This window comes from Hesperophylax consimilis, chromosome 17, assembly GCF_061612785.1.
Source record: "Hesperophylax consimilis isolate HC1 chromosome 17, BYU_Hcon_1.0, whole genome shotgun sequence".
Lineage (NCBI taxonomy): Eukaryota > Metazoa > Arthropoda > Insecta > Trichoptera > Limnephilidae > Hesperophylax > Hesperophylax consimilis.
Window position 1 is genome coordinate 8,429,490 of NC_142852.1, and position 27,443 is coordinate 8,456,932.

General features: G+C 29.5%; 1 long non-coding RNA gene across 1 annotated transcript; it reads right to left on the minus strand.

Annotated features, from left to right (window-relative positions):
* Positions 1–1,482: 1,482 nt before the first annotated feature.
* On the minus strand, positions 1,483–27,398 carry LOC149415903 (uncharacterized). The gene is made up of 4 exons (XR_016303514.1): positions 27,258–27,398; positions 22,740–22,788; positions 6,324–6,372; positions 1,483–1,533 (listed from the first exon to the last, which is right to left on the minus strand). It is a non-coding gene; the product is annotated as an uncharacterized LOC149415903 (long non-coding RNA).
* Positions 27,399–27,443: the final 45 nt, after the last annotated feature.

Sequence of the window (27,443 nt, forward strand, 5' to 3'; positions counted from 1 at the left end):
TAGTTTTTTACTTAAAATTCTATCAATAAAATCTGGATCGTATCCATTATTAGACGCTACTTTTTTAATTATTGATAATTCGTTAGAGAAATTAATATTAGTTAATGGAATCGTGACCAAGCGATGGACCATTGAGTGAAATGTTGAGTGTTTGTGTGAAAAAGGATGATTGGATGTATTATGTATGACAATATCGGTGTAGGTAGGTTTCCGAAAGATGTTAAAATCGATTTTATTATTTATGAGAGATAAGGATAGGTCTAGGAAGTTTAAGGATGAATTAATGCCTATCTCTAATGTATTATAATAGGAATTTATAAGGTTGAGGAAGGAATTGAGTTGACGTTCCGTGCCTGTCCATGGTCCATATACAAAATATGTCATCGACATATCTTTTCCACAGAAAGACGTTTTTTATAAGTGGTGAGTTACCGGCAAGTATTTTACTCTCCAAGTTATTCATGAATATATCGGCAATCAAAGGGCTAGTGGGAGCACCCATAGGTAAACCTTCTTTTTGCTGATATATTACATTATCGCTAAATAAACATTAAAAACGGAGAAACCGAATCCGACTGCGTAACAGACAGAACTATTGAACTTAAATTTAATGAAAAAATAAATTACGTTTTTCACGTTATATCTAACATCAACACAGAATATGACGGGATTGTGGAAAACGACTTCCTTACTAAAAATAAAACAAAGAGAAATTATGAAACAAACCAATCGATTCTTTTAAATAAAATAACAAACGACATGCATAACAGAATTGTTCTGAACACGCTTCAACTAAGATCAAAGACGTTTCTCAAGGTTAAAGTTAAAAATAGAAATATCAAAGAAGGCATTTTACTAGACTTTGAAGTAATTAAAGGAGTGAAAATTTCTAACACACTCACTAATGTAGACGAAGATAGAAGAGCATTGATATCGATATTAAACAAAACGGAAAATGCTGTGAATAATTAAATATAGAATCATACTTACTGGAATGCGAAAATTAAATTAAAATAAGCACATTACTAACAAGAATGAGTTAAATTCAAAGTAGCTTCTTACTTGAAATTATTTGAAATGCGATAACTTAAAAAGTAGCACCGTACAAACTGGAATGCGAAAAGTAGGCATAAATTTCTCGTTTCATTCACATTTAAGATCACATCATGAATACAAAAGTAAGCCCATAATCCTTGATTCATCCACATTCAAAAATTATATCACTCTCTATTTTTTTCTAATTAGTTGCCTGCAACGGGTAAAAAGCTAGTCATACAAAAGCTTGTCTACTATTTCAGGATTTATTATACATATTTGCTATTATGCTGTGTGTTCTGATTCTATACACTATTCATTATACAATAAATACTATACACTATCCTGTTTAACTAACACTGTAGCTAAGAGTAAAATAAAATTTAAATACAAAATCGCAAAAGTCCACTAGGGCAATAGGTCATCAAATAATAAATAAATTTAGTTACCTTTACTGCTGACTTAGAACTTGCTTCTGGGGGAGCCCAAGGTGGAGACCTTTAAAGAGAAAATTATTTAAATATTAACTATGAAAAATAACACACTATGCAAAACACATTTTTAAGAACCTTAAACATTATTTTACAATATATTAAATATGTCTATATCAGACATATCTAATTTACTGAAGGATTTTTCATTAATCCTTTTTAATGGGCGTTGATAAATAATATATTTTTTTAACTATACACTAATGTTTAAAAGAAAAGGTTTTGATGTAAAGCACAAATTATTAAAAGCATTAATTACACCCCAGAAACATCCATACGAATTGAAAATATCTCCCAAGTATAAATAAATGACGCCGACGGGAATGGAACCCGCACCTTCTGATGTCCGTCCAGGTGCTCTGGACCACTGATCTACGTCGGCTTATTCCTAACCCGCTGATGGGTCGAGACACCAGTTGGAGAGGTCAAAGAGTCGCCCAAAAAATTTCTAACTTAACTATCGGCAAATATTAAAATAAAAGAAGAGACACAGCTTCGACTTCAGAGGATTTATTTAAATCATATTCCAATCCTTATAACATCTTAACACATTCATCAAAACATAAAAATCCTCACTTATTCGAATGAGGATTGGACATTGTTCCGTTCCTTCTCACCTTTCCAAAATTCACGTTCTTGACTCCTCAGATTGAATATTCTGTTCTCTAGAAGTGGGTACTTTAGATCACTTTTCTTTGTCCCTCTCTCAACAAATATCTTCTCTTCTTTCAAGCCTTATCTAAAATTGCCTTCCTCCGTTCAACGTCTCATATCTTTTAAGTCTGAACTCGATTTCAATCTTGCATATGATTTTGAAATTTGCCAATTAAATAAAATGAACACATAAAATACCTTCCCTCTCTCCATAATGTGAAATGATGTCCTAGAACACCCTTGAAGGGTGAAAGCCAGAAACATTTGAAACAAAACATCTGAACACAATTTCAACGAACCAGCATTCATCAAAATAATGATTTAAAACTGAATTCTTCCCCTGGAAGTGAAAATAAATAAAAAAGCACACATCATAAACATAAGTTTTCAAAACGACAACTTTCCCATAAATTACAAAAGACTATTATTACTCCTATATTTAAATCTGTTGACCCCAATCTAAGCCGCATCGCCAAAATATTTGACAAACTTATGATAAAACAATTACTAAAAGAAGAAAAGATAATTCACAATTTGAATTATCTTTTCTATTGGAATAATCTTAGGTAGGCAGTTCAACTACAAATATACTGAAATTAGATAGCTTTGTTTAAACTAAAACACAGTATTACTTGAAAGCTGTCATAAAAACTGAAGATTGTTCATTTTTATATTAGATTTTTTTTGCCTCATTTATTTTTATAAGTGTGTACAATTAAATATTATTTTATAATTTTCAAAAATATAAAAAATATTTCAATACATATTTAGATTGTGACCGAATGTCGAGTGTCAAATTACGATAATGATCCGCCCCATCACTAAAACTAGCCAAATGATCCCAGCTGATCGTGAAAATGTAAAATTTTGTGATCATTCATAAAAAATAATTTCGGGTATGACTTAAATTAATTGAACGAACCCCATGTTTTTCTTGAGTAGTGATTAATAAATAACATATAATTTCACGATATTGAGAAAATATAAACCAAACACTGCAAATTCAATACGAAACCTCACACTTTTTCGCGTGAATTTGAAACACATTCACTTTAAACATGCTATTATGCTATGATTATTTCATCAAAACAAACCAAAAAAAACACGCATAACTCGTTCGTAAATTAAATTATAATAGAACAATAGATAACATTGGCATTTTGTAGAAATAATTACCTAAAACACAATTCCATCACGGATCTGTCACTTAATAATAATTCCGCTAATTTGTAATCATGCACTTTTTTACTATTTATGTTTTTTTTCCTTGGAATCGAGTATAAATATTACAGAAAAACAGAGAAGAATAATTATTTTTATTTCTAACTGCAATCACATATCTCCGCATTATAAAAAAAATATAAAAATACTTTAATCATGCACGGACCCTCCCGGTCAGATTTGTCCTTCCGAGGCTAAATAAAATTCAAACATCACATTCCATTAGAGCAGAGGTTCCCAAAGTGGTAAATATAGACCCCCAGGGGTCGATATCGGCTTGCTGGGGGTCTATGTCAGCGAGAACAAAATTTGGGGGTCCACGAGATTCATATGGGGGTACAAACGAGCGGACCCTCATTTACCTTAAGTCAACATTTAGGAGTTCCGTAAATGACACAATACACCTAACACAGTTTACGTAATACTAATAATAGACTGAGAAATTACTTATTTGATATTTGTATTTTTATATTTCGTAAAACTGTTTATTGAGGTATATAAATAAAATTATACGTTCCTTTTCTCGTCAGTATTAATATATTGAAGATAAAACATTGCACATCGGAAACCGCGAATTTTCCTAGATCCCCAACTTGTTTTTGAAAAACGTCCAGGGTAACAATGACGTTCAACATTTAAATGTACTTCTCACAGACTTCAAAATTAAGTTTGAGGACATTTTGACTGTGGAAGTGGAATGTTGAAGAATCGGATGTCATATGACAAGAAGAACTGATCGGAATAAGCGCTAACAAAGAATTTAAGGGGCAGTTCTGTAGGGCCAGCTACAGAAAGAAATTCCAGTTGCTTATTCTGCTCCATTTTCATTTGGTGTAATACCTCACAAGGGCGCTCCTGTCTGCACAATGCAAAGACTATACCGCCACCCGGTTGTTGGACAGGCAAGGGAAGGGAATCTTCTTAAGAAAATGAGAAATGATTATCACATGGGACGTTAATAGTTTTAGGAAAATTCAATATTTGGCAGGCAGGGGTCTACGGAAAAAAATATATTGTGCAAGTGGTCTAAGGGGCAAAAATTTTTGGGAACCTCTGCATTAGAGCCTCGGTTGGACAGATCTGATCGGAGGGTCCGTACATTGTAAAAGTATTTTTATATATTTTTTCGTAATGCGGAGATATGTGATTTGATCGCAGCTAGAATGAGAAATTTTTTTTCTTCTAAGTTTGCCTTAAATATTTACACTCGATTCTGAGGAAAAAAACCTAAAGAATAACAAAGTACGTGATTACAAATTGGCGGAATTATTCAATGACCGTTACAGTGACAGATAGAGCTCCGTGATTAAATTGTGTTGTTGGTCACTATTTCTACAACATGGCATGTAATCTATTGTTTTATTATAATTCAATATATTAACGACTTATGTGTGCTCTTATTGGTTGGTTTTGATAAAATATTCATACAAAAATAGTATGTTAAAAGTGAATGTCTTTCAAATTCACGCGAAAGTGTCTTAAAGGGGTGAGTTTTTGTATTAAGTTTGCGGTGTTTGGTTTATGTGCATATCGTGTATATAAATTGAAGTTAGGTAGACTTTTTAATTTTTATGAATGATCACGAAATTTTACATTTTCACGATCAGCTGGGATCATTTGTCTAGTTTTAGTGATGGGGCGGATCATTTTCGTAATTTGACAATCGAAATTCGGTCACAATCGAAAAATGTATTGAAATAAATTTTTATTTTTTAACATTATTTATTTCTACAGACGTAAAAAAATTTAAGAAAAGCAAAAAATATATCTAGTATAAAAATTATCAATCTTCAGTTTTTATGACAGCTTTTCAAGTAATACTATGTTTTAGTTTAAGCATTCACTGTACTTTTGTGTTCTAAATTTATAATCTTATCGGTAATATTATATTTGTGTACAACTGTTTTGTGGAGAATATGAAAGATATATTTATTTGTGAATCTCATGTGCTCAATAATTACAATTTATTGTTAAAAATACCATTTTGTAGTTTTGATGTGTAAATTTTGTAATCTAATATGCAAAAATTGAAGAAACCGATACGAAACAGACGGAACTATTGAAATAATATTAAATTTTTAAAAAATCACGTTTTTCAGGAAACGTTTTTTCGAAAACGACTTCCTAACTAAAAATAAAACAAAGAGAAATTATGATACAAACCAATCGATTTTTTAAAATAAAATAACAATCGACATGAATAACAGAATTGTTCTGAACACGCTTCAACTAAGATCAGAGACGTTTCTCAAGGGTAAATTTAAAAATAGAAATATCAAAGAAGGCATTTTACTAGACTTTGAAGTAATTAAAGGAGTGAAAATTTCTAACACACTCACTAATGTAGACGAAGATAGAAGAGCATTGATATCGATATTAAACAAAACGGAAATCAAATATAGAATCCTACTTACTGGAATGCGATAATTAAATTAAAATAAGCACATTACTAACAAGAATGAGTTAAATTCAAAGTAGCTTTTTACTTGAAATTATTTGAAATGCGATAACTTAAAAAGTAGCACCGTACAAACTGGAATGCGAAAAGTAGGCATAAATTTCTCGCTTCATTCACATTTAAGATCACATCATGAATACAAAAGTAAGCCCATACTCCTTGATTCATCCACATCCAAAAATATATCACTCTCTATTTGTTTCTAATTAGTTGCCTGAAACGGGTAAAATGTTAGTCGTACAAAATAGTTTATTTCATGCATTTGTCTACTATTTCAGGATTTATTATACATATTTGCAATTATGCTGTGTGTCCTGATTATTTACACTATTCATTATACAATAAATACTATACACTATCCTGTTTAACTAACACTGTAGATAAGAATAAAATACAATTTATATACAAAATCGCTAAAGTCCACTAGGGCAATAGGTCGTCAAATAATAAATAAATTTATTTACCTTTACTGCTGACTTAGAACTTGCTTCTGGGGGAGCCCAAGGTGGAGACCTTTAAAGAGAAAATAATTTAAATATTAACTATGAAATATAAGAAACTATGTAAAACACATTTTTAAGAACCTTAAACATTATATAAAATATATTTATATCAGACTTATGTAATTATCTGAAGGGTTTCTCATTAATCCTTTTTAATGGGCGTTAATATATAATTATTTTTTTAACTATACACTAATGTTTATAAGAAAAGGTTTTTATGCAAAGCACAAATTATAAAAAAATATTAAAAGCATTAATTACACCCCAGAAACATCCATACGAATTGAAAATATCTCCCAAGTATAAATAAATGTCGCCGACGGGAATTGAACCCGCACCTTCTGATGTCCGTTCAGGTGCTCTGGACCACTGAGCTACGTCGGCTTATTCCTAACCCGCCGATGGGTCGAGAGACCAGTTGGAGAAGTCAAAGAGTCGCCCAAAAAATTTCTAACTTAACCATCGGCAATATTCTCGGTTATTCGAGTGACTCCTATAAACCGAATTTATTCCAAAAAAAGCACACATCATAAACACAAGTTTTCAAAACGACAACTTTCCCATAAATTACAAAAAGACTATTATTACTCCTATATTTAAATCTGTTGACCCCAATCTAAGCCACATCGCCAAAATATTTGACAAACTTATGATAAAACAATTACTCAAATTTATAAAACAAAATTATATTTGAAGCTAAAATCAATAAGGATTTAAAAAGATTTGAGTACCAAAGATGCTATCATAAATGTAACATTTGAGGACTAAAGATTCTATCATCGATCTAAAAATTGTATCAAAACAATTATTAATATGTATATCTAAAAAACAAGTTCACAGATATATTCCTACATAAGACATCAATATTACTTAAAAACATCACTGTGACGAATTTCTTTATAAATATAGTAATTTAATAACACAATTAACACATCCCACGTGAAATATATCAACTTCTTAATGTTGACTAAAATCAGATTTTTTCAATTAGGAATGCACTGATAGGAAGAAACGTTTACATATTTCCATTTATAGAGTCCATAACTAACCAAATCATTAAAAAATCGAAGTAAAACGCCCAAAATAACTATGAAAAGGATAAATAAAAACCGTAACTATTAACCAGAACGCTTTGGTTTGTGTGGCTAACGGTCACATACCATAACAACAATGGCGGACAAATAGTGATGAGGTACAATACAATTCGAATTTTCACAAAATCTCGAAACTCGAGCGTAAACGGGGTCAGTTGTATATTTAATTAAAATGAATTTATAAAGAAGTTTTCTAATGTTTTAAAATCTATTATAACAGACACTTTTGAAATAACTTTAAAAGTACAGTAAATGATAAATGACAAAAAAAATCATGTGCAAAAGTATGTTGAAATGTGAAATATTCCAGAGTAAAATAATTTATGATCCATGAACTCAAATTTGCTACTTGTACATGGGTATTTACCCATCATATAATATTTCGACAGAAAATTAATTGAATTATTTTATCGTAATTTGAATTATTTTTTCATAATTAGAATTATCTTTTCTATTGCAATAATCTTAGGTAGGCAGTTGAACTACAAATATACTGAAATTAGATAGCTTTGTTTAAACTAAAACACAGTATTACTTGAAAGCTGTCATAAAAACTGAAGATTGTTCATTTTTATTCTTGTTTTTTTTGCTTTATTTGTTTTTTTAAGTGTGTACAAATAAATATTATTTTATAATGTTAAAAAATAAATAAAAATATCAATACATTTTTAGATTGTGACCGAATTTCGTGTGTCAAATTACGATAATGATCCGCCCCATCACTAAAACTTGCCAAATGATCCCAGCTGATAGTGAAAATGTAATATTTTGTGATCATTCATAAAAAATAATTTCGGGTATGACTTAAATTTGTTGAACGAACCCCATATTTTTCTTTAATAATGATTAATAAATAATATATACTTTCACGATATTCAAAAAGAAAAAAGATAATCAAAGTTATTATTAAAAAACCAAGAATTTTTCCAACCAGCGAACTTTTTGAAAAATTTAAAGTCCTACCCATTTCAAAACTATTTCAAAGAAATGCTATTTTAAAAGTTTTTAAAGTATCTGAAATGTCCTCAATGCGAAGTAAAAGACCTAGAACAACTGGGAACATGTATGTACCTAGATGCAATACGACAGCTGCACAACACCATCATGAATATATAGACCCAAAGTTATTTAACGATTTACCGGATACAATAAAAAGTGAGAAAAATTATTTTAAATTTAAAAAAAAACTTACGTTGTATTTTAACAGAGAAGATTGACTTACTTTTATCGATGATTTTCAGATATATTCTGTTGCTTATATTTTTGTTGATTTTTCGTTGATTTTTGTTGATATTCTTAAAATACTACAATATTTTGTAGTATTTTACAGTATTTTTTAAAATATTCTTTTTCCATTTTTGTAACTATACATATTATTATCTATATATTATATAAGCACATAAACTAGCTCCCCAGTTTGACCCGAGAATATTTCTCTACAAATTGGGTAAACAAAAAAAAGTGATGTCTGATATGAAATGTAATATATTTTATCTCGTGAATATTTACTTTTTTTAAAAATAAAATACAAAAAAAAAATTATTAAAGTATTTTTATTTATTTTTTCGTATTGCGGAGATATGTGATTTAATTTCAGCTTTAATGAAAAATAATTTAAATAAGTTTGTCTTAAATATTTATACTCGATTCCGAGGAAAAAAACCTAAAAAGTAACAAAGTACGTGGTTACAAATTGGCGGAATTATTCCGTTGACCGTTACAGTGACAGATAGAGCTCCGTGATTAAATTGTGTTTTTGGTCACTATTTCTACAACATGGCGTGTAATCTATTGTTTTATTATAATTCAATTTATTAACGACCTTTGTGTGCTCTTATTGGTTGGTTTTGATAAAATATTCATGCTAAAATAGTATGTTAAAAGTGAATGTCTTTCAAATTCACGCGAAAGTGTTTTAAAGGGGTGAGTTTTTGTATTAAGTTTGCGGTGTTTGGTTTATGTGCATATCGTGTATATAAATTGAAGTTAGGTATACTTTTTAATTTTTATGAATGATCACGAAATTTTACATTTTCACTATCAGCTGGGATCATTTGGCTAGTTTTAGTGATGGGGCGGATCATTATCGTAATTTGAAACTCGAAATTTGGTCACAATCTAAAAATGTATTGAAATAATTTATTTTTTTAACATTATAAAATAATATTTATTTCTACAGACTTAAAAAATTTATGAAAAGCAAAACATAAATCTAGTATGAAAATAATCAATCTTCAGTTTTTATGACAGCTTTCAAGTAATACTGTGTTTTAGTTTAAACCAAACTATCTAATTTCAGTATATTTGTAGTTCAACTGCCTTCCTAAGATTATTCCAATGGAATAGATAATTCTAATAATTTTCTGTCGAAATTTTATGTAACGAGTATGTACCTACTTTATCGTTTATCAAAAATGTTCTTCACACAACCAGTTCCAATTATGAATATGATACTTAAATTCAAAGCAAATTTGAGTTCATCGATCATGAATTATTTTACTCTGGAATATGTCACATTTCAACAGTATTTGCGTATCTCAAGTGCTCAATCATTACAGTTTACTGTTAAAAATACCATTTTGTAGTTTTGATATGTAAACTTTGTAATATAATATACATGAATGTGCTTGAAGCGAACAGTGTATGTCAAGACAGAGTTGTGTGACGTTTTTATTTTATCTACCGACTTAGTTAGAGTTAGTTTGTTAATCAATAAATCAGATAATTGCTATTAAGCACGTATAATTTATGAAATATACATTTATAATTACTTCATATTATATACACTAGATTTAAAAAAAATATATTTAAATGAATTCCTCAGCACGGGAGATCCCAGTGAGGAGATCATTCTATCTATATTTTACTAAAAAGGAAGATAATAACACTTTTTATATTATTTCTGTCGGATTATAACTAATTTCCTTTTTTTGTATTTTATTAAAATCACTTTCAACTTAAATAAAAAATTATAATTATTTAAAAAGAAAGGAATTTATACTTTTAAGAAAGTAAACAAAACAAAATGGAAACCGACTCCGCTGTAAAAGGGAAAGAAGCAAATTTAGCCATATTTATGAAATTAATCTCCACATTCGATGGAAATAGGAAAGGGCTAACGCCATTTTTATTAAATTTTGAAAGAGCGATTCAACTGGATCAAGAAAACCAAAAATAACTATTACTCTTCTATATTTTATGACAACTAACTGACAAGGCACAAACGGCATGTTCTAATAAAATAATTTAAAATTTTGATCAACTAAAAGAATTCTTAAAAATTAATTTCTGAGAATCAAAAGTCAAACACACCTGCTAATAGAATTACAAAGTTGTAAACAAAAGCATGGAGAAGATATGGCAACATATATGTTCAGAATAGAAACATGTGTCAAGAAATTAAAATCACTCGACCATTAATCGAGACGAATTGGAGAGAAGATGCGCCAGTACAAATGACTTGGCTTTATCATTAATGGTATAAATACAAACATTTCTGTACATTTAAAGGAGCGGATGCCTAAAAATCTAATTGCTTCCTTTGACGAAAAAAGAATGATTGATATAGAAGAAATAACAATTAAAACCCCATACAACTTTGCACCATGCAATACAACTATTGATAAAAGGAAAAATATATGTGTTGTAAACATTAACAGAGAAAGACTATTAAATCTGCCACATGTTAAAATACCCTTAGGTAATTATAATACCACTAGCAATATCACTAATAAAAAGAGATTTACTTGATAAAAATAGTGTCCGCGAAATAAACATAAATAAAAAATTAAAAAATTAAAAAAACGGAATTGAACGTAAATTTAATAAAAAAATAAATCACGTTTTACATGAAACGTTTTTTCGAAATCGACTTCCTTACTAAAAATAAAACAAAGATAAGTTATGAAATAAACCAATTAATTATTTTATATAAAATAACAATCGACATCAATAACAATCGAATTGTTCTGTATACGCTTCAACAAAGATCAGAGACGTTTCTCAAGGTTAAAGTTAAAAATAGGTATATCAAAGAAGGCATTTTACTAGACTTTGAAGTAATTAAAGGAGTGAAAATTTCTAACACACTCACTAATGTAGACGAAGATAGAAGAGCATTGATATCGATAAATAATAACTGTAGATTCCTTCTTATTAAATTAAAATAAGCACAAAACTAACAAGAATGAGTTAAATTCAATGTAACATCTTACTTGTAATTAATTATTTGAAATGCGATAACTTAAAATGTAGCACCCTACAAACTGGAATGCGAAATGGGACCATACACTGTCTTGCTTCATTCACATTCAAAGATCAAATCATGAATATAAAAGTAAGCCTCTTTGCTTCATCCACATTCAAACATTATATCACTCTTTATTTTTTTCTAATTAGTTCCTGCAACGGGTAAAAAGCTAGTCGTACAAAATAGTTAATTTCATGCATTTGTCTACTATTTCAGGATTTGTTATACATATTTGCTATTATGCTGTGTGTCCTGCTTCTATACACTATTCATTATAGAATAAATACTATACACTATCCTGTTTAACTAACACTATAGCTAAGAGTGAAATACAATTTATATACAAAATCGCAAAAGTCCACTAGGGCAATAGGTCGTCAAATAATAAATAAATTTATTTACCTTTACTGCTGACTTAGAACTTGTTTCTGGGGGAGCCCAAGGTGGAGGGAGACCTTTAAAGAGAAAATAATTTAAATATTAACTATGAAAAATAACACACTATGCAAAACACATTTTTAATATCCTTAAATATTCTTTTACAATATATTAAACATGTCATTAATGTGATTTCAAAAATATCCATACATTAAAATTACTTTATACAACTCTAGTCAGAAGTCAATTAGAATATAATTCGTCTATATGGAACCCTACCTACAAAAATCATGCAAACTCCATTGAAAGAATCCAACACAAATTTCTCAGAACAATTAACTTCAAATTAGGAATTCCCTCTGACGACATTGATTACGATTCATTATTACAATTATTACGTCTCTTATCGTTAAAACATAGAAGAATACTTAATGATCTAATTTTTTTTATTTAAAATAAACAATCACCGGTTTGACTCCCTGAATTAACTTCGTTGATAAATTACCATGTTCCCTGTAGACCAACTAGACTCAAGTCACATTATTATTGCAACAATACTGGAACTAACGCAGAAAAAAATTCAATAATCCATCGCTTGCACAGATTAGGCAATGAATATTCCAACATCGATCTCGCTGATTGTCTATTATCATATAAAAGATGCATAAAACAAAAATTGTCTAGTAATACCATACCATCATAATGATTACGTACTTTAGATTAAAAACTACTAGTACTCGATAGGTAGAAGTTATATCAGTGCATTATATATCATAGTCATCATAGGTACTATGTAAAACTTTATCGGACTATCAAGCAGTGTCGCACATTATTATTATACACGCGATTCTCTGGGTAGATTTACGTAATTTATTACTTTTGTTTCATTTTCATATTATAATAGTATATATTTTATTCCTTTCATTTTCTAATAGTATATACCTTTCTAAAATCTTATATTTTATTTTTTACAAACTCTTAATGCCTTTTAGACATTTTATAAGAACTTCGTTAGAAAATTAAAATTAAAATAAAAACTATATCAGACTAAAGATCATGCGATGACCAGTGTTTTTTGATATAGTGTCCTCTGCGTGCACTTCTATCTTTTATAAGCATAAACTTTTTAATATTTATTTATTTTTATTTTTGTTTATTGCAGAAACAAACAGTACATAATTACATGGATGACAATAGTTACAAAGTTATAAAAGTTAGTATAATAATTGGTACCAATGACATGTCGCTGACATATATACATAGGAGGTATATTATACATTTACGGTTAAGTTACATTTTTAAGTTAAGTTAATTAGTGTGCTGGGGAAGGAGAGAGGTGTGTGTGAGTGTTTGTGTGTGTGTACGTGTGCGTGTGTGTCTGTGTGTGGTTGTATGTGTTATGTTGGCGAATTTAGTGTGCTAAAAAAGTTTTTCTTAAATAGAGGGAGATAATCAAAAAATATATCGGTACTTGTGCTTGTTTGAATTGAGTTGAATGTTTGAAGGATGCGAGAAATAGGGGAATTGGCTGCAGCGTTTGTATTATTACTAGTTGTGTAAAAAAGGTTGGTGTGTCGAGTTCTTTTAGATGGGGTGTTAAAATTTATTTGGGATAGAAGTTCTGAGCAGTCTATTTCGTTGTGTATTATTTTATGGAGAAATGTCATGTCAGCTACCGTTCGCCTGGATTTCAGGGATTGGAGAGTGCAGATATAATTATTGTTGTATTTATAACCTAGGTACTTAATAAATTTATTTTGTATGCGCTCTATATTATTGACATAGTAAGTGTATTTGGGATTCCAGACAGGCGATATAAGTGTGTTTGTCGGAAGTGACTTGCCAGGTAAGTATGTTTTGGTATCTTTTCTAAATAACAAATGTAGATCCTAGGAAATAAATTGTACAGCGCCCTTGAGGTGATTTTTCACAAAAACGGCGTTCTACAAATTATCCAATTATTATTATTATTATTCGTTCTTCCTTATACTACTTTATTGTATAATATTACGTATAATTTCTTACTTTGACTTATTACTATACTACAGATTGCTACTTATATTATATTTATATCTATCTCTTTTTTTCATACTTTTAACCTTACTTACTATTTACTGTTTGTACCATTATACTAACATTTATATTGTTGCATTCCTAATGTTGCTGTACTATTCTCTGTAAAAAAGTATGTGAATGGCACATGTTGTGCCGTATATGTGAAATAAATAATTGCTTCTAAGCACGTCAATATTTTTTTACTATATATTTATAATTACTTCATATTATCCATACTAGATTTTATTAAAATTATTTAAATGTAATCCTCTGCACGGGAGATCCCAGTGAGGATACCATTATATTCAAATGTTACAAAAAGGAAGATAATAAAACTTTTAATATTATTACCGTAGGAATAAAACTAATTTCCTTTTTTTATATTATTCGTCTTACTCAAGGTGTCCGGGAGGTAAAGTGCATCCATTTATGGATTCTAGATGATTGTAGACGTAAAAAATATTAACTATTTTAGAATTGTAATGTTTTTAGATACAAAAATATTTTTTCATACAAGTATGAACACTATCTTAAAGTTGGAATTTCGAAAAAAGTCTATCATCTTTTTATGTGTAGAACACCTCCCGTTAGTGCAATTTGCTCCCCGGACACCTTGTATTCCTATAATCTTACCTATATTTCTGCATTATTACGAATGGATTAAATAAATAATGCTGCGTCAGTCGAATGGATTAAAATAAACAATATTAAAAATTACTTTTTAAATCACCTCCCTTATTCCTTTCAACTGTCCTTCAATCGACGAAACAACTACAATCCTAGTTACCTAATTCATGCAACACCAAAAGCTGCACATGTATTATTTACAGCAAATAGCACGTGTTAATATAAGTTATTTTTAAAGTGTCTGTAATAATTGATTTGAAAACATTAGAAAATAAATAAATTCATTTTAATTTGATAAACAACTGACCCCGTTTACGCTCGAGTTTTAGGATTTTGTGAAAATTCGAATTGTATTGTACCCCATCACTATTTGTCCGCCATTTTTGTTATGGTATGTGGCCGTATTGATTTGTTTTGAGAGTTTCAAAATACTTCAATAATTTAGGCACATTTATCATGTTGTACAAAACCCTTGTTAGATGCCAACTAGAGTATAACTCTACGTTATGGTCTCCCTTTTACAATATTCATTCCGATAACATTGAAAATATTCAACATAAGTTCCTGAAGTATATAAACTATAAATTACATATTCTCGTAGAAAACATTGATTATAACTACTTACTAGATAAATTGTCCCTATTAAAACTTGCTGAAAGAAGAATAAACACAGATTTAATAGTATTACATAAAATACTTCATTACAAAATTGACTGTCCTGAGTTACTCCAATTAATCAGCATCCACATACCCAGAAGATCTTGCCGAAATTTACTACCCTTTTATTTTTACAACACCAGGACACTGTCTTATCAAAATTCCCCGATTCCAAGACTTCACAGTCTCGGAAATAAATATTCTGATCTGGGAGATATATTTCATCCTAAAAAAAATCAATATAAATATTTTATATTTCAATTCTTTTATATATCGAGACACAAATAGACATCTATAATTTTCGCAATATATATATATATATTTATTTTGAATATCTATTTAAATGAGACTTCTTATCATTTTTACTAATGTATCTTATTTTATTATATGCTTTTGTTGTAACATTTAATATTTTTTCTTTTTTCGTTGTATTATGTTTCCTTTATTGTTTTAATTTTGTAGAATTTACAATAACTGTGATACTCAACTATTAAACTTTGTAGTGTGTAAAAGCCCATTAGGGCGTGTAATAAATAAATAAATGAATAAATAATCTAGTTTATATTTATTATTATATTTATTTATTCTATTATTATGTTTTTTATTTATCATTTTTCATGGTTATTTTGTGCGTTTTACTTCGATTTTTTAATGATTTGGGTAGTTATGGACTCTATAAATGGAAATATGTAAAAGTTTCTTTTAATATATTATAATAAAACAAATAAAAAACTTTATTCCACTTAATTTTATTTTGACCGTAACCGGTTTCAGCTCGTCAAAGCCATCTTCAGACTGGTACACAAAATTCTTAGTCTACGGTTTATATACACAACATATGGGGGAGGGGGGAGAGGGGTAGTTTATAGGGTTTTAATCAATTTTATTTGTTACTAAGTCGTTTAAGATTGTTGAATTTCTAAATATTTGGTAATTCCAGTAAGCTAATTACCTTGGGTTTGTAGCTTATTTCAATATTTATTAGGGAAAAAACCTCACAGGTAATATGCATTATTAATGACCTAATTTTATTGTCAAATCATTATTTATGATGGGATTATATTTGCTTTTTGAAAAGATACATGTTTACATTTGAGAAATTATTATAAGAATTAAGAAAGTAGGGACTTAGCAACTGATACTAATAGCTTATTAATTACAAAGTTACTTATTGAATGGGTACATGTTTACATTGAAATAGGGATGGTCTAACCTAACTACTTATTTTAATGTCGAAATTATTATGAAAATTACAATGGATACAAGAGCGGAGACTTGGCAAATGATTCTAATTGTTTATTCATTACAAAGTTAGGGTCTATTTTATTAATTAAGCGAGTAATTTCTAAAGATTCTAGTCTATCAAGTTTGTGGCCTTTATTGCAAGTATGGAGGACTTTAACATCTCTGTCTTTATCAAACGAGTGTTTGTTTTCTAATAAATGTGATGCTACATTTGACAATTCGCCTTTATTATTTACCCAATTTGTAAAATGCTCTTTAATACGGGTTTTGAAAGATCTCCCTGTTTGACCAACGTAATATGCTGGGCAGTTAGCGCAGTTCACTTGGTAAACGCCCGAGTTCTCGAGTTTATCTCTCTTATCTTTGTTGTTAATTAAAATTCTACCTAGAGAGTTTACATTATAAAAAGCTGTTTTGTATTTATCATTATTGGTTAATCTAGATATTTTTGTTGATATTTCACCAATATAAGGGATTTTAACCCATTGTTTATTACTATCTTTTTCATTTTTATTTTCAAGGCCTTGTGAAATGATTGTTAATGTAAGTTTTTTATCCTTTTTCTCTATTAGCCTATCAATAGTTTCGCTTTTGTATCCGTTGTTATTGGCGATAGTTTTAATAATATTTAATTCATTATTATAATTTATATAATTCAAAGGCACGTGTAAAAGTCTGTGAATGAGTGAATAAAATACTGATAATTTATGTGAAATGTGGTGTCTAGATGTATTGTGTATTATATTATCACTATATGTAGGTTTTCTATAAATTGAAAATTCTAATTTATTGTTAATGATTTCGATACCTATGTCGAGAAAGTTAATCTTATTACCCCCCATTTCCATTGTGAACTGGATTGATTTGTTAATTTTATTGATTTCTTTTAGAAAAATATCTAATTGTCTGTTTGTTCCTGTCCAGATAATCAGAATGTCATCTACATATCTACGGTAGAAGGCGACTTTATTAAACGATTTTAGTTTTTCGATGGATTCTTCGATATAATCCATGAAGAATTCAGCTAAGACCGGTGAAATCGGGCTCCCCATAGCTAACCCATTAGATTGGATGTAATAGTTATTATTAAATCTAAAGAAATTTTGTTCTATGCATGTATTTAGTAATCTTGTTATTTCGTTACGTTTTATTAAATTAATGTTTATTTTTTCCATGTAATTAACGTAACGAAATAACAAGATTACTAAATACATGCATAGAACAAAATTTCTTTAGATTTAATAATAACTATTACATCCAATCTAATGGGTTAGCTATGGGGAGCCCGATTTCACCGGTCTTAGCTGAATTCTTCATGGATTATATCGAAGAATCCATCGAAAAACTAAAATCGTTTAATAAAGTCGCCTTCTACCGTAGATATGTAGATGACATTCTGATTATCTGGACAGGAACAAACAGACAATTAGATATTTTTCTAAAAGAAATCAATAAAATTAACAAATCAATCCAGTTCACAATGGAAATGGGGGGTAATAAGATTAACTTTCTCGACATAGGTATCGAAATCATTAACAATAAATTAGAATTTTCAATTTATAGAAAACCTACATATAGTGATAATATAATACACAATACATCTAGACACCACATTTCACATAAATTATCAGTATTTTATTCACTCATTCACAGACTTTTACACGTGCCTTTGAATTATATAAATTATAATAATGAATTAAATATTATTAAAACTATCGCCAATAACAACGGATACAAAAGCGAAACTATTGATAGGCTAATAGAGAAAAAGGATAAAAAACTTACATTAACAATCATTTCACAAGGCCTTGAAAATAAAAATGAAAAAGATAGTAATAAACAATGGGTTAAAATCCCTTATATTGGTGAAATATCAACAAAAATATCTAGATTAACCAATAATGATAAATACAAAACAGCTTTTTATAATGTAAACTCTCTAGGTAGAATTTTAATTAACAACAAAGATAAGAGAGATAAACTCGAGAACTCGGGCGTTTACCAAGTGAACTGCGCTAACTGCCCAGCATATTACGTTGGTCAAACAGGGAGATCTTTCAAAACCCGTATTAAAGAGCATTTTACAAATTGGGTAAATAATAAAGGCGAATTGTCAAATGTAGCATCACATTTATTAGAAAACAAACACTCGTTTGATAAAGACAGAGATGTTAAAGTCCTCCATACTTGCAATAAAGGCCACAAACTTGATAGACTAGAATCTTTAGAAATTACTCGCTTAATTAATAAAATAGACCCTAACTTTGTAATGAATAAACAATTAGAATCATTTGCCAAGTCTCCGCTCTTGTATCCATTGTAATTTTCATAATAATTTCGACATTAAAATAAGTAGTTAGGTTAGACCATCCCTATTTCAATGTAAACATGTACCCATTCAATAAGTAACTTTGTAATTAATAAGCTATTAGTATCAGTTGCTAAGTCCCTACTTTCTTAATTCTTATAATAATTTCTCAAATGTAAACATGTATCTTTTCAAAAAGCAAATATAATCCCATCATAAATAATGATTTGACAATAAAATTAGGTCATTAATAATGCATATTACCTGTGAGGTTTTTTCCCTAATAAATATTGAAATAAGCTACAAACCCAAGGTAATTAGCTTACTGGAATTACCAAATATTTAGAAATTCAACAATCTTAAACGACTTAGTAACAAATAAAATTGATTAAAACCCTATAAACTACCCCTCTCCCCCCTCCCCCATATGTTGTGTATATAAACCGTAGACTAAGAATTTTGTGTACCAGTCTGAAGATGGCTTTGACGAGCTGAAACCGGTTACGGTCAAAATAAAATTAAGTGGAATAAAGTTTTTTATTTGTTTTATTATAATATATTATAATGGAATTCCACCACGAATTATCGGTCTCAAAAATAGAAATATTAAAAGTTTCTTCCTATCAGTGCATTCCTAATTGAAAAAATCTGATTTTAGTCAACTTTAAGAAGTTGATATATTTCACATGGGATGTGTTAATTGTGTTATTAAATTACTATATTTATAAAGAAATTCGTCACAGTGATGTTTTTAAGTAATATTGATGTCTTATGTAGAAATATATCTGTGAACTTGTTTTTACGATATTAATATTTGTTTTGATACAAAAATGAGTTCAAAATCTGTAAATATTTTTGGACGTTTTCTTTGTTGAAAAATTATTCATAAAGAGTATACATTTGTGAATATATATGATAGTTCTCTTCTTAATTTTGTAAACAAACGGAAATGTTTTCTAAATATGGTATATATTACCCACATAATTATTGACGTTTCCAAGTAAGTTTTTTCAAAAACATTTGTCAAGTTAGTTATTTAAATTTAATTTATAAGAAATATCGATGTTTCAACTGTAAAAATAAGAAATCTGTATTGAATTTAAAATACCTCGGAAATATTCTTAAATTTCATGACAATTTCAATGTCGTTTGGGACTTATATGAGAACATATTTAAAATACCTAAGGGTTAAATAAATTACTTGATTAAATTCTAAGTAAAACTGATTTATTGTGCATTCACCATCTGAAGATAATCCCGAAAGCAACCTCTTCACCTACGATATCTAACTAATATCAGGAGATATTTGAAGAAGGAGCTAAAATTATCTAGACTTCACTAATCTAGACATCTCAACATTGTTGTCTGTCAAATTTTACAAATTTGAAAAGACTGTGTCCACAGATACGAAAACATCAAATCGAATTGCTTAATTTCACCACTAGAAGAAATAAAATATTTCGAAAAAAGTAAATCACTTCCAAAAAAGTAAAGGGCTAACGCCATTTATATTAAACTGTGAAAGAGCGAATCAACTGGATCAAGAAAACCAAAAATAACTTTAACTCTTCTGTATTTTAATAACAAGGCACAAACGGCATGTTCTAATAAAATAATTGAAAATGTTTATCAAATAAAAGAATTCTTAAAAACTAATTTCTTAGAATCAAAAAGTCAAAGACACCTGCTAATAGAATTACAAAGTTGTAAACAAAAGTCAACTGGAAAAGAACTGAAGAATCAACTGGATCAAGAAAACCAAAAATAACTTTAACTCTTCTGTATTTTAATAACAAGGCACAAAGAGCATGTTCTAATTAAATAATTGAAAATGTTTATCAAATAAAAGAATTCTTAAAAACTAATTTCTTAGAATCAAAAAGTCAAAGACACCTGCTAATAGAATTACAAAGTTGTAAACAAAAGCATGGAGAAGATATGACAACAGTTGACAACTGTTCAGAATAGAAACCTGTGTAAAGAAATTAAAAACTTCTATCAATCACTCGACCATTAATCGAGACGAATCGGAAGGAAGATGCGCCAGTACAAATGACTTGGCTTTAGACACATTCATTATTGGTATAAATACAAACATTTCTGAACATTTAAAGGAGCGGATGCCTTAAAATCTAATTGACGCCTTTGACGAAGAAAGATTGATTGTTATAAAAGAAATAACAATAAAAATCCTAATAAAGTGTATAACTTTGTACCACGCAATACAACTTTTGATAAAAGGAAAAATTTAACTTTTTATAATCAATTGTTATCATTGCAATAAGGGTAGACACATAAGAGCAAATTGTTATCGAAGAAATAACAATAAAAATCTTAAAAAAGTGTACATATTTGTATCACGCAATAAAATTTTTAATAAAAAGAAGAACCTTTACTTGCCCGAATAAAAATTTTGTTAAAAGAAAGGACATCTGGTCAATAACTGTTTTTTGAAAGATCGAAGTAAAAGGATAAATTTTAAAAGAGAAACACCCTCAACTTCTCTTGCGATTAATCATTTAAACGCGAACGGATCCACGTCATGCATCGCGACGTTGGAATAGAGAACATGACCAATGCCAAACCAACAAATACAACTAACCCTACTAAACCCAATGTACAAGATGGTTATGATATATGCTGTAAAAAATATGTGTTGTAAACATTAACAGAGAAAGACTTTTAAATCTGCCATCTGTTAAAATACCCTTTGGTAATAAAAATGCCAATTTTAGTCTCTTCATAGACACAGGCGCAACAATATCACTCATAAAAAGAGATATACTTGATAAAAATAGCGATCGCTAAATAAACATTAAAAACGGAGAAACCGAATCCGACTGCGTAACAGACAGAACTATTGAACTTAAATTTAATGAAAAAATAAATTACGTTTTTCACGTTATATCTAACATCAACACAGAATATGACGGGATTGTGGAAAACGACTTCCTTACTAAAAATAAAACAAAGAGAAATTATGAAACAAACCAATCGATTTTTTGAAATAAAATAACAAACGACATGCATAACAGAATTGTTCTGAACACGCTTCAACTAAGATCAGAGACGTTTCTCAAGGTTATGGTTAAAAATAGAAATATCAAAGAAGGCATTTTACTAGACTTTGAAGTAATTAAAGGAGTGAAAATTTCTAACACACTCACTAATGTAGACGAAGATAGAAGAGCATTGATATCGATATTAAACAAAACGGAAAATGCTGTGAATAATTAAATATAGAATCATACTTACTGGAATGCGAAAATTAAATTAAAATAAGCACATTACTAACAAGAATGAGTTAAATTCAAAGTAGCTTCTTACTTGAAATTATTTGAAATGCGTTAACTTAAAAAGTAGCACCGTACAAACTGGAATGCGAAAAGTACGCATAAATTTCTCGTTTCATTCACATTTAAGATAACATCATGAATACAAAAGTAAGCCCATAATCCTTGATTCATCCACATTCAAAAATTATATCACTCTCTATTTTTTTCTAATGAGTTGCCTGCAACGGGTAAAAAGCTAGTCGTACAAAATAGTTTATTTCATGCATTTGTCTACTATTTCAGGATTTATTATACATATTTGCTATTATGCTGTGTGTTCTGATTCTATACACTATTCATTATACAGTAAATACTATATACTATCCTGTTTAACTAACACTGTAGCTAAGAGTAAAATAAAATTTAAATACAAAATCGCAAAAGTCCACTAGGGCAATAGGTCGTCAAATAATAAATAAATTTAGTTACCTTTACTGCTGACTTAGAACTTGCTTCTGGGGGAGCCCAAGGTGGAGACCTTTAAAGAGAAAATAATTCAAATATTAACTTTCTTTTACAATATATTAAATATGTTTATATCAGACAAAATATGTACTTATCTGAAGGACTGTTAAAAAAAAATTCAATAATTCAATAATTTATAAATAAATAATGTTCATTAATCCCTTTAAACGGGTGTTGATATATAATTATTTTTTATTTATACACTAATGTTTATAAGAAAAGATTTTGATGCAAAGAACAAATTATAACAAATTATTATAAGCATTAATTACACGCCCGAAATATCCATACAAATTGTTAGTATAAATAAATGTCGCCGACGGGAATTGAACCCGCACCTTCTGATGTCCGTTCAGGTGCTCTGGACCACTGAACTACGTCGGCTTATTCCCAACCCTTTAACATATTTAAATAATTGGACTGTTATGTCCCCCAACATCTACCAATGCATCTTGCTTTCATCATCTCTTAATATGTAATATATTAATAATTAATGTTTGGCTTTTCCGGAAACTATAGAACATATTATATCGGGATGTTCTATATTAGCGCCGTCCGAGTATACATTTAGGCAAAATCAACTTTTAAAAATAATTCAACAAAGTTTGGTAATTAAACATAACTTGATTGACTGCCGTAATATAGTACCATATTAATATATACGAACCAAATTCATTTTTAGAAAACGAATTTTATAAAATTTACCATGATAAAACTATGCTAACAGACCGAACGATTAGTTATAATAGACTCAATATAGTTTTACATGACAAAATCAAAAAAAAACTTATTTCATTGATGTCGCTATTCCAAATTCCTGTTATATTCAAAAATCTGTTTGTTGAAAAAAAAGAAAATACACAGATTTACGAAATGAAATTTAAAGAATTTGGCATTCTCAGACTATAAAAATATTACCATTTGTTATTTCGGCTACTGGCATTATACCTAGCTCTCTCATTCAAAATTTAGGCGTATTAGATCTGTCAAAGAATTTATATATAAAAAAGCAAAAATCAGTCATTTTAACTACATGTAGGATAACGAAAGATTTTTTAAATATTTATGTTGAGGGATCAGTAGGATTTATAGGCCCTGTTAGAAGTTCTACCGAGCCGAACCCTCTGATATGAAAATATCTGGAGTCGGTGAATTATTTTCCCATTTGATCTCTGGTGAGTTGACGTGTTTTTCTTGTATTGTTTTATATTTACTATGCTTATATAATGCACTTACATAATGTGGATTAACTAGATGATCATTTGTGGAAAAGTGTGTGGAAGGGTTTAGTTTTTCCTGTGGGGAAGATTTAACCCGGACATAAAGTCGGAAAAAATAAAAATTAAGGTTTTCCCTGTACAATATTGAAGTGAGCCACAAACCCAAGGTAATTAGCCTACTGCAATTACCAAAATAATTAGAAATTCGACTCTAAAACTACTTAGTAACAAATGTAATTAATATAATTGTATTTACCCCTCTCCCTCCCCCATATGTTATGTATATAAACCGTAGACTAAGAATAATTAGTACCAGTCTGAAGATGGCTTTAACGAGTTGAAACCGGTTACGGTCAATTAAAATAAAGTGGAAAAAAGTATAATATTTTTATTATAATATATTAAATTACGATAATTACTGGACTCACGTTCGAACTTTATTAATCAAATATTTAAAAGTAAATCACTTTAAGGTAGTGACAGTTATTTTCAAAAATGCAAAGGGAGTTGTTACAATTTTTTTTCTCGATTACGATAATCTGAATGTAGCCATTTCTGCGATAAATCAAGTTAAGGGCGCTGTACGATTTACCAGAAGCGTAGAACTTTGAAAAGATAAAATTTATTATGAATATATGCAATTACATTAATAAAATGTTGGTTAATACGACATTATTTTGTTTATAATTATAAAATTAATAGAACGCCGGTTTTTTACATATTGCATGTTTATTTAAAAGGAACCATTAATTGTATGACAAACACCTTGAGTAAGCTGAAAGTATATTGCCTGTTGTATGCTGATGATGCGGTGCTGATTGCTAACAGTATGGAAGATCTACAGTCTCTCGTGTATGAAGAATGTGTTAATGATGAATGTAAGTAAGTCTAAAGTCATGGTGTTTGAAAGACAGAGTACGAAAACAGTGTGCAATATAGTTGTTGCTGAGGAATACTTGGAGCAGGTGGATGAGTTTGTGTATTTAGGAAGTATGTTCTAGAGAGATGGGAAGGCTGACAGAGATATTGAAACAAGGGGAAATGCAGGTAACTCCATTCATGGAGGACTGAACGCAGTTGGCGCTAACTAAACATTGTCCAAAGAAGCGAAGCTAGCAGTCCACAATGGAGTGCTGGTACCTATCCTGATGTATGAAAGTGAGGCATGGAACTGGCAGAGAAAGGATTAAAGTAGACTGAATGCTGTTAAAATGAGATCCCTGAGGCGTATGTGTGGTAAAACCATGTGTGATTGCGTGAGAAATGTGGAGATCCGCAAAGAATGCTAGGCTGATGTAAGCGTAATGACTAATGAGTAAGATTAAGAAACGGACCCTTAGATGATTTGGGCATGTAGAGCGAATGAGAGAAGAGAGGAGTGTAAGGAGAATATATAACAGAAATGTGAATGGTAGCAGAAGTCAGGGACGCCCGAGGAAGACATGGCACGATCAAGCGAATCAGATACTTGAGTCGGGCCATGTCATGAGTCACAAGAATAGAAGAGTATGTATGAGACGATGTATGAATGTGAATGAGGCGTGTTGATTAGTTAGTTACAAACACCTTTGTAAAAGGTTACTTCAAGTGGTTCGACACAAAATTTAAAAAATAATTTCGTTTTCCAAAAAGTTTCATATTTCCAAAAATAATGCAAATTAAAAAAAATGAAATTTCCATAAAATTTCTAATTTAAAAAAAAATTGAATTTAAAAAAAAACCTAATTTTACGAAAAATTTCACTTTTCAATAAAATCATATTACCAAAAACCTCAAATTGCTCCCTGCTTCATCATTATTAGTTGCCTGCAACGGGCAAAAGGCAAAGTGTTGGCACATACTCCTTGCCTCATCCACATTCAACAATAAATAACATATTAGTTTAGCGGAGTAATTTGTACCTATTAGTTGCCTGCAACGGACAAAAAGCTAGTTATTATTAATTAACAAAACTGTTCCCAAATTAATATTTTATAATTTGAGAAACAATAAATTAACAGACTCAGAATTCTATTTTATTTATTGAATTACTGAAAAAAATTTATTAACTTATTTAAAATATTTTATTTTATTGTTTCCGATTAATACCCGAAAATTAATGGAATTTGCTAATTTCATAAAAAAAAACCTTTTAAACTATCCCAGGGCTGTCACAAGCATATAGTTAGTGTCCGCGAAGGCTATATAAGGTCTACAATGTAAATATTATTTAAATTGATTTATTGAATATGTAAACGTAAAACATAAAACTGAACTAAATTGAAAAATTTTCCAAAGTAAACTTGAAAACATTAAATAATTACAACAACCAGGTTAAGGTTGAGGTGTTACCGCAATTCAAATGTTACATTTTCATCAAATGTTACATTTTCATCAAATGTTACAATTTCATTAAATGTTACATTTTCATCAAATGTTACAATTTCATCAAATGTTACATTTTCATCAAATTTTACAGTTTCATCAAATTTTACGATTTCATCAAAAGTTTTAACTTCATCAATTTTACAATTGCATCAAATAGAACAATAAAAAAAAAATTCTCTAACACCATGCTACTCGCATATACAAGTTTTTAGTATGAACAAATTATTTTAGTGTAAATGCGCAGCCCTGATTTAGCGATAAGTATAATTACATCATTGTGGCACTCCTTAAAAGCATGCGTCACTGGTTAGCTGCCTTTCTTATCTCTACATACTCCTTTACGAGATAATCACTACGGGTGTTATCTGTCCCTACCCATTTCAAAGTAAACTGATATCCTAAAGTTACATAAGACTCCTAGGCCACTCCTAGTTCCACAAATAAACCGTTTTTGAAAATGTTTGTTCAATTTCAAATGAAGTAAGGAAAAATGTAACTAACTCAAAACACACACCTGTATCCGCTTATATCTCCTCAGTGCTGTGTGTTGAGTTATACCCACACGTACATATATAGAGTGTTAAAGGACGTCCTTTACTTACATTAACCAACGATTCCTGACATTATTTCGAGTAAAAAATGTCTTCGGCGACTTTTCACGTTTTTTTTGTATTTAATTTTTAATTTTTTTTTTCACGAATAATTAAAATAAAAATTCTTCCACATATCGTCAGTCGAGTAACCTTCCAAGCCTTCTCACCGACCCTAGCTGTCTAGTGGTATCTGATCACCTAGTTAGTAATAACAGATAATATCAGGAATTAGTGGTTAAAGTAAGTCAAGTACGTTCCTTAACACCCTGTATGTATTCATAAATAAACAAATATAAACTCACCTCAAATAATATCGGACACGAATTAGTCTTCCAAAGTAATAAATGGATCACTTCTGATCTGCCACAGGAACACACTGAATTTGAAATAGAATTGAATCACAAATCAAAAGGAACAAGTTGGTTGGAGATAATGCAACAAGACAGAGAAGTGAGGAAAGAAGCTCAAAGTGATTTGCGAACCCATTT